Below are 9,985 nucleotides of genomic sequence, written 5' to 3'. Positions count from 1 at the left end.
AAATATGGATGGAGTCCCTCTAAGCACTAGTTAGATTGTCAGTTTGTATATATTTAGTTTGTTTTAATGTTTTAAAAGCATTTTATTGCATCAAGATATCTCTCACTCTCAACACAAATTGAGGAGACGATTTCTTATAAATACCCCATTGTAAAATGTAACAAGGGCTTCCATTATTATGCAATAAAATTATGTTTTTGGTGCTAGCATTCAGAGTGTAGTTATTCTTGCCTAAATGTGTCATTGTTTTGTGGATTTTATTCATGAGATTGTGATTGAGCCAAAGGTTTATTGCATTGTTTCTGGTTGTGCAATCTTTTAGTTTTGGTGTTTGCTACAGATATATGAATTCTTTTGATGTAATGAGCTTGAGAAGAGATCACCCAATTGTGTCTACATAGCTTTTTGTCTCACATGAGCGCACTTTCTATGGCCTTGCAATTTGATGAAGACTGAAACATCATTCAATTTGTTAAAGATTCTCACCAATGATTGCATTAGTGGATTCTAGGAAGCACTGCTCCTGTTTTCATTGGTTTCCTACCGATTTCTTCGAAGGTTTAACTCATAGTGTGTTGTGTTCTGTAGCTTATGTCAGTTTAGGAATTTCAATTTCAAGTCATTTGATTTCATATTATTTTTCTTTCAATTTCGTTATTTCTTTACTAACCCCCTGTTAGAATAGGACCTCATAGTAGCTGCATTGTTAGAGTTTCATTCATTGAAAACTAGAAAATACAAAAAAATTGTTCTTTTGGTGTGATATTTTGAGACAATGAACAAATTTACTTCAATTCTGAGTTTTTAGAACTAGCAAAGGCCTCCTTGTGAACACTCACATTTATCTTCTACTAAGTGAATTTTGGTACGTCGCAAGACAAATACTAAACCTTGGAGCAAATCCTTAAAAAGATTTGATTTTCAAGAGAGGAATTACGCAATGGATTCCTATCGTTGACCTCGTGCAAAATGAACACCCAAATATACATTTGGACCTAAGGATAACTGATTCACACCCCCCACCCCTCACCCTCTCAATTATTCTATCATTCTAACACCTTCAACAAAGGAGTGGGAGAAAGTTGACGAAGAAAAGACCATGGAATATGGTCCTATTAATAGTTTTTGAAATAATCCTTATTGTTAACCATCATTATTGTGTCCTTAAGGACTAAGTCAAGACATATTTATTTTATATAGTATGTGATCATTTTCTATAAGAGTGAGAACTTTACATTGTGGGGGGTATAATAACCAATGTTATGTTCCCATTGTTTGATAAATGCTTATATGGAGGCATTTTCAGATTCAACACATATGGACCCTTATTGAAATCAACTTGTATCAAGGATGTTGATGTACAAATAAGTATCCATCAACCTTGAATATTATATTCACCTACCCATTATATATAGTCTGTCTCTTATTTTTATTTCTGTACATACTATAAAAAGCTATTTTCCTTGATTTTGTCCTATGTCTTCGGGGATGTCCCTGTAGGAAAATAGTACATTAGGCATGCTACCAAACCTTGTGTAAGAGTCAATCTCATGTCATGGATCATGTTAGATAATTTTTCCTTTAAAGAAATATAACTTCTATGATTGGGGCCATGTAAGAAGTATCCTTCTATGATAGACAAAGCATCTAGAGGATATGTTTAAATTGAAAATTGATGATTATATTGGTCTAGATGGATTTTTTTAATCTACCAGAGGAAACCCTAGACAATAAGGTGAGAATATTGATGCATGTACTTGGAGATCCAAATAGAAGCTTCACTATCATAAATGTTGGTATCACCAAGCCTAGGGATAAATACATAGTTTATTGCATTCACTCATGCTACTATGATAAGAGTGTTACTAGAAGATCTATCAAGTGGATCTTTGATCATAGTGATTCAAAGGGGGTAGACCATGGAGATGGTTTCTTAAAAAGGTACATGATCATAAAGAATGAATGATTGATTTTATCACCAAGTCTCATACCAAAGTAAATTTTTTACATTTAGAGGCAAGCTTAGAGTTGTGAAGAATGAAGCCCTTGCTAAGAGGGATTATTGGCATCAGTGATTTCTTGAAATATACTTTCTTCTCTATGAGAGAGAAGTTTAAAGTATAACCCTTATTTCACCCTCTGGGAGTAGTTATGATAGATTTGCACTCTGATATGGTTCATGGTGGATGCCATCTATGTGACTTGAGGACAACACAATGTGAGAGAAACAATGTTGACTCTATGTGTGACTCTTTGACTTTATGGGCCTCTTGTGTACATTATTGAACGATGAAGATATTTTTGATAATGTACACTTGTATTCAACATTATAAGGTATTGCCTTTACAATGTTCATTATCATGACAAATATCATGCTGACTTGATATTCATGGAAATGTCTTAATAGTTAATATCTCTTGGACTCATAGATAGATATCATGTTGACTTGATATTTGTTGTGTATCAATATGTTCTTAATGAAATAATCATGGTGGATGTTAAGTGATGTAATATATGTGAACATGCCATGATATGTTAGGTAGATATCATGTGACATGATGTTAGTGCACATACCACAGCTAGGATATATGAATATCATTTGACTTGATGTTTTGTATACTCCTTGATATCATGAGTTAGGTGATATCTAAACCAGATCATACTTATTTATCTTCCCTAGGTAAGACGAAGTGTTAAAAAAATTATATTATTGGTCAAAATTCAAGGATAAACTAGTTAAATTTACACATTTTTGTGTGCATGTATGTATACCAGTTCATTGTATGAACTGGTATACATGCATACACACACTTAGAAAATGAATTATCTTTCCATAAATTTCATTTGGATCATCCTTGCATTAACTAATCAACCTAAGTATGAAAATATAAGTAATCTAATTATTGTTATTGTTGGCATAAACATTGATGATACTACTTTGGGGGAGTATCCTAAGCATTGGAGAGTATTGACATGTTGCATTCATGACTGTGCTTGTCATTGATTCAACATAACATGGTTTTTGTAAAGATTGACTGAGTAGAAGACATAGATCTTAATGGTATGGACAATGGTTTAATTGTCTGGTGATGTGCATATATGGACATTTCTACATTGTGTCCTAATGATGTGGTCAAGTGAACAAAGTCTAAGTCATAGACATAAGAAAGTTGTACCTGATATACAAAGAGCAATTTAGAGATAGAGTACTAGGAAATTAGGTCCTATTCTTTGTTTTCTATCTTACATTTGAGATGCAGTAAGAAGATGCATAGTCAAGAAGTGACAAAGGATAGTCTGTTAGTGACATCAGCAGGTGCACAATCCCTAGTATCACACATGTGAAGTTGTGTATAGACTATGAGCCAACAGTGCTATTATAATTGTAATTAATTAGTTATGTTATTATAATTAATTGAGTAAGCCTCAAGGCTAACTCAAGGAATTATTTCTAAGATATGGTATAAAGGAAAGATGTTTTTCTTTCTTGTAAAGTGTATCTAGTATTGTATGAAGTATGAAGTGCGAAAATAAGCGTAGTGTTTGGTAAATGTGTGTAAGCGATCAAAGGGATAATTGGATGCAAGATTTGTGATCTAGTTACAAGATTAGAGGGAGTAGAGGTCTAGTTAATAGGATAGAATAAGAGGAAGGAAGTACATTTCATTTCTATTATTCTACAAGGAATAATACATAGATCATTTGGACAATAGATTCATTGGTCTTTCCCTTGAAGCTATTTGGAAAGTGGGTCTAGCTATCTTCCACAACTCCTAATAGGGTTTCAATCTCCTAGCAGGGATTCAAAGTCTCCTAATATGGACTCATATGTACTGAATGTATTCATAGAATCCTAATAGGGTCCATCCTCTAACAAGGAACATTTATATTAGTACATCATCTTGTGGGTACCATCCCCATTGAGGTTTTCCCTCTGATAAAGGATTTCCCTAGTTAACATATTTGGTGTTATTATGTATGAGTGTCTCATTTTGGTTTCAGTTCATATTGTTCATACGGTTAAGTTTGTTTAAGGTTGATAATTGTGCTAATAGTTAGATAACTAATTCACCCCCCTCTCAGTTATATCAGTGGACTATATATTATAATAGTTTTCTATTGGATCAGATATGTGCACCAAGATGGATCATGCAAAATAATCCACTACAGTAATCAAATGGAAAGATATGAATGAAAATTTTAAGCTTGTAATCATGGTCAATAACCATCAAGTGTATTTGCAAAAGGAACAATAGTTAATACAAAAACTATCAGGTTTGTTTATTAATTAGGGTTTACCTTTGTGTCCCTTCAAATAAACATTTTCCTAAATAAGGTTTATGCTTTTGGGTAAGATTGTGTGAGAGTTTTTTTGCATCAACATTTCGGATCATACTCAATGATCCATCATCAAGATGAGAGTGCTAAGAATGTTATCACATTCTTAGCACTCTCATTCAGATCATACTCAATGATTACATTCTTAGCACTCACAATTTTCATCTGCAAATTCAGATTTATATTATTGTGATCAAATTTACAAAAGGAAGATAAACTCCAAGCACTCACAATTTTCATCTGCAAGACAACACAAACTGATAGTATGATCATAAGTTTAATTTTCATTTATAAATGCAAATGAGATTTGATTGAGTTACACTTGTGACTAAGGCCTAATGTATTTACCCTTTGAGAGGATTTTCTAGTTTTTGTCCCAACTTTAGATAGACAAGTCCACATTTTAAAATACCCTAAAATTGCTTAGCATTAACACAAATCCACTTGACCTAGATGATCTACTTCAACAAAACCAAAAATGTCCAAAACATTTTTAGCAAAAGACATATCAAACAAAAAACGCTATCGCGGATTTTAATGGCTAGAGTACGTGAATTTCCTTTGTACAAGGATTTGGGATAAAATTGGTCCTCCCATAATCAATAGTTCAACTACATTTTTCTCAATGGAATATGTAAAACAATATATAAAGAGATTTACAAGTAATAAAGAAAAAGAAATTGATGGATTACAACTATAATTCCTAAAGTAAGGAATAAAGTTGTTTCTTGATCTTCATATTAAAAAATCTTTCATAGAGTAGCTCAAAGTGGTTATATACCCACGTACAAGAGTGGTAATATTGATAATCCTAATTTTCATACTATTATGGTCAATATTTTACGAGTCTTGTAGAATGAAAAATTAGCAGTTGGGTAGAAAAGGAGGAAATAAGAGTAAAAGGAGAATTTGGTTTTAGATTGTGATAGTCTACCATTGATCATTGCATTACTCTTAGCCACCTTATTAAGAAATTTGGGAGCTACAAGGTGTTAGCTCTTGATTTGATAGAATTCCAACAACCTTTTACAATGTCTGAAGACCTAGGAGTTAGCTAAAAACCATTATGGGTATTCTAAAAAGAAAAATAAAAGGATCAACTAGCAAGACCTTGAGGTCTTCTCCACTTTGAATTCTACAAGATTTAGGTGGGTTTACCTAGGTATTCTTTCTTACTCACATAGTATTCAAACTTTCAACATGAACTCTAGATAAAGGAGATGGTTTACCCTTCTTTCTTCTAATTCAATGGTAACATAGAGATGATAACTGGTTATTTTACCAAACCCTAAACTCCATGAATCAAGTATAGGTTGACATTTTTAACTTTAACAATAGAATATTAAATGGTTGATTAATATAAATTTCTATATCATGTAAAGCATCCCAACTAGATCAACTTATATGGATGGTCAGTGCCTTATCTATTAGGCTACAACTTATAGGGATTAAACACTTACTTATGGATAAACCTCGTTTGGGGGGTGGTTAATGTGGGGGTTTTACTATAATTTAGGGGTTGTTGTAGCCTATGGATATCCTGGTAAGGAGCTTGGTAAGGGCCATGAGGTTTATTCTGCTGCCTCTTCATCATGGCTACATCATTCATCAACTTTTGCATGACAGGGTCTATGGGAGTAGAACATGAAGCAGTTCCATAAGATTGAACCTCTCTTCTCTATTTATCGACATTAATAAATGCATCCTCCAATTGAATAGCTTGACTTTGGGCAGCAGGTAAATGAGCAACTATGTCTTTGATGAAGTGAAAACTTACATCTGGAGAGACAACATTGACAAAGAAAATCTTTTGGTTCTTTGCATTAGGCCTAGATGTTGCAAGAATTCTTTGAATTAACCTATTGAGTTTTTCCACAAATACTCTCATAGGTTCATGTATCTCCTTTTTCATTTGACTAAGTTGGAGTAACAAGGAGCATTCATTCTCAGGGGCTTTGAACATATTTTTGAATGCATTCTTCATGTCATTCCAACTGGTGATAGAATATGGGGGTAGGTGATTGAACCAATCGACAACAACATCAGTTAGTGTTCAAACAAATAATCTAATAGAAATTTCTTGAGTAGGGATGCTTATAATGCCACATGTTGTATGAAAGGCACTCAAGTGATCATCTATTGAAACTTTACCATCCCCACCAAATTTAGGTAGGATTTTTGTGGCATCTTTAGGCAATGTTGCAGGATTGACACCAAGGTTCAATGGACCTATGTTCTGTCCCCACAGTTGATTGACAACCATGTTTGGTAATATGACTTGTAAAGGTTAGATATTCAAATGAGAAGGGACAAGAGCTATTAATCGAAGTAAAGACTACACTAAAGGTGAGAAAGGGGAAATTTTGGTGGGGAATTGGGTCTACTACTAGACTTACTTTTCTCCTTCTTGGGATTGTTAAAATTAGGTAGAAAAGTCAAATTCTTTAGAGGTTCAAAGTTCTCATCTAGAATACCCTTTTCTCTTTCTCCTCTTGTATATCTCCTTGCAGCCAGCTCTATTTCTCACCTATCATTTAAGGTCTTGCAGGTGCTTGAGCAAGCCTATTGACTACTGCCTCTTCTTGAACTTCAGGTATACTCCTTAATAGTTTAGGTCGTTCTTCTTCTCTTTCTAGGACCCTTAACACTTGTTGAAATTGTTGGCTATTTTGACACAATGTCTAGGCAGTTGCAGTCAAATCTGAGACTATATCTTCTTGTGTATCTTCAAATCTAAGGTTAGGCTGTAACATAGGGAACACATTATCATGTGGAAGAACCATTATAATTCATAGTCTTTTTTTCTTTGGTTTTATTACACAAGGACTCTCCCCAGTAGAGTCACCAAAAATATGTTAGTGAACAAATTGTCTTTCTAAGTATGCAATGATAAGTTACTCTATGCCCAAGACTTTGAAAGTACAAAAATGTTCACAATAGTTGACAAAAATTATGTTATTTATTATCTCTCTGTATTTATAGGTTCAGCTCCCTTTAAAAGATTTATCAATGAATCAAAATCAATTTTGCACTTTTTCCAAAAAGCCCATAAGGACTCTCACATACTCTTGGGTAGTGAGGTAACAATTCATTCATGCAATATAGGAAAAATAATTCACAAACTTTCTCTAAAAACATTTACTCAAAGAAAGGAATGATATAACAACTTAATAACAATCATTCAAGAAATTTAACTAAAATAGACCACGACAGAAATAATAACAGATGTCTTCAATCAATAAATCAAAGCTCACAAAGTAACAATTATTTAAACACTTCGAACGCCAAGTTTCAAAGCACAATCCAAGATGATATATATATATATATATATATATATATATATATATATATATATAGAGAGAGAGAGAGAGAGAGAGAGAGAAACTTTCTTCATGCACACAATCATTCAAAAGAGAACATATATATGTTATCTGTCAATTGTTGTTAAAGTATCTACTTATCAAAATATTTTCTAACTATCTATTCTAACCCCTAATTAGTTCAATGCCCTAGCATTTATAGTTTCATTACAAATCCGAAAGGCCTCCATTAAAACCTAGCCATTTCGGTTCAAATAATTAAGATATGAACCAAAAATAGTTATTTAAAATGGTTGCCAAAACATGATCGAAAGTAACTATCCAATCAAACTTCATCGATGGTCTTTTCTTCTTCACCCATGGTTTGCCTCACCAATTTCCAGCTTCTTAAGGTGTTCATGAACTCTTGCATTGCATGGGAATGGGGGTTCTTCAAACTCAAAAGCTTAGACCTACATGCATCCTTTTACCATTTAAATTCCTTGATTTTTAGTCTCTGATGTGGCTTGAGATTATTGTTCAAACATAACATGGATTTGATATTTTCTAGTATGGTGAAATCATTGGCAGTAGGTGATTCATTATCTTTGATCTTTTTAATGGCATCATTGAAGCTATGTGTTAATGCTTTAGAATCCATGTTCTCATCATAAAATTGTAGAATTATTGTAGGGTTTACTATATTCATGTCCTTAAGAAGTTCCTCATGCATCCCAATAATCTTACTTTCAATGGATTGCATCTCTTTAATTGCTTCTTTGTAAATCCATTCCTTCTAGGCCATGTCATTTTTCATGATGAACAACATATAGGAATCCATTTTTTTCATCAAATTCTCACTTATAAACTTAAGTACTCCAAATCTTTCAACTTTAGTCACCTGAAACACAACTGCTTGGTATTGGCTTCATTTGGTTTCCTATCCTGGAATCAAAGTTTGAACCTCTCTTAAGAGCATTTCTCCTTTAGCATATACAGTGGTGAATTCTAGGATAAATTTGGTACCTTCATTGATAATAGAATTTGACCAATCCTGCATTGCATCTCAAATTAGCTTCCCCCTTTGCATCTATTTTACCAATTGTTGGTTGTCTGCAAAATTAGGGTCAAAGGATTGAGGAGCTTGAACAACCAGTAAGGCTCTGAGATTCATTAAAGAATCAATATAAGTAGCCATAGTCACCACTAAGGCCTTGAGTTACTTTTTCTCCGTGCTATCTTCTCAGAATGGGTTAACATATGATCAACCAAAAACTTAAAGAAATTATTGCCTATATTTCTATTGATGGTTCCAAGTTCAACCAAAGTAACTTTGAAGCCTTCACTATCAATTTCTTTGGATTCAGATTTTTGCTTATATGTAGCTAGCTCGTCTGTGATCCTTCCAATCACCAGGTCTTTGATTAAATTGGCATCCATTTTCAATTTTTAAACTTTGGAACCACATGCTACATATTTTGTTACAATGTCTTTCATAGGTGTACACATTGGCTGCAAATTTCTTTTCTTACTGACTGAGCTAGATAACCAGGATGGGATGACGGGGCTAGCAGAGATTGCTTGAGTATCTTGGGTAGGAGTCATGAACTTAGCCTGGTCTACCATAGGTACTTCAATAATTTTCACATCACCATCAAGATTGTCTCAGAAACCAAAACCATCACCTGAATCTTGTCCTTGAGTCAGCATCTTTTCCTTTTGAACTTCTTGTTGCATGAGGACTTTAGACTTAGTTTTAGATCTGGTTCAAGGAGTTATGTTTTGTGTGGGTGCTGGTGTCTTTTTATGCTTGCTAAAAATTGACACACCTACAATAGGAGATGAAACTTGGATGTCAGAGGTCGGTGGTTTAGAAAAAGAAACCATTTTTGGAGGTGGTTCATTGATTACTTTCATGCTCTGCTTCCTTATCCAGTTGTCTGTATGAGTGAGAATGGATCTAGTTCTCAAATTTATATCATCTTCCTCTCCTTGATTCCAATCCACTTCCAATTGCCTCAATTCAATAGCTTCCTCCCACCTAGGTTCAATGATATCTAAACCATCTTCAATTACTCCTTCAAGTTGAAATTTCAATTTGAGTGAATTGATCTGTTCAAGTGTTAATCTTGAATGATCCTTTTTTAACACTTCCTCTTCATTCTTATAGTCCTACCATAAATCCTCCAGGTGTGGAATTGTGGAAAACTAACCCTTTAGACCAAGAACTCGAGCCACAAATCTCTTACTATCAAAATCCCTTCTTCCTTGATAAGACCCGAAACCAAAGTCGAGCAAATTGCTTCCCACGACTGAAGCGTTCATCATGTTGCTACAAGTCAAAGGGC

The sequence above is a fragment of the Cupressus sempervirens genome, chromosome 2 (assembly GCF_028749045.1).
Source record: "Cupressus sempervirens isolate cs-2001-9-10 chromosome 2, ASM2874904v1, whole genome shotgun sequence".
NCBI lineage: Eukaryota > Viridiplantae > Streptophyta > Pinopsida > Cupressales > Cupressaceae > Cupressus > Cupressus sempervirens.
This window is presented reverse-complemented; position numbering follows the sequence as displayed.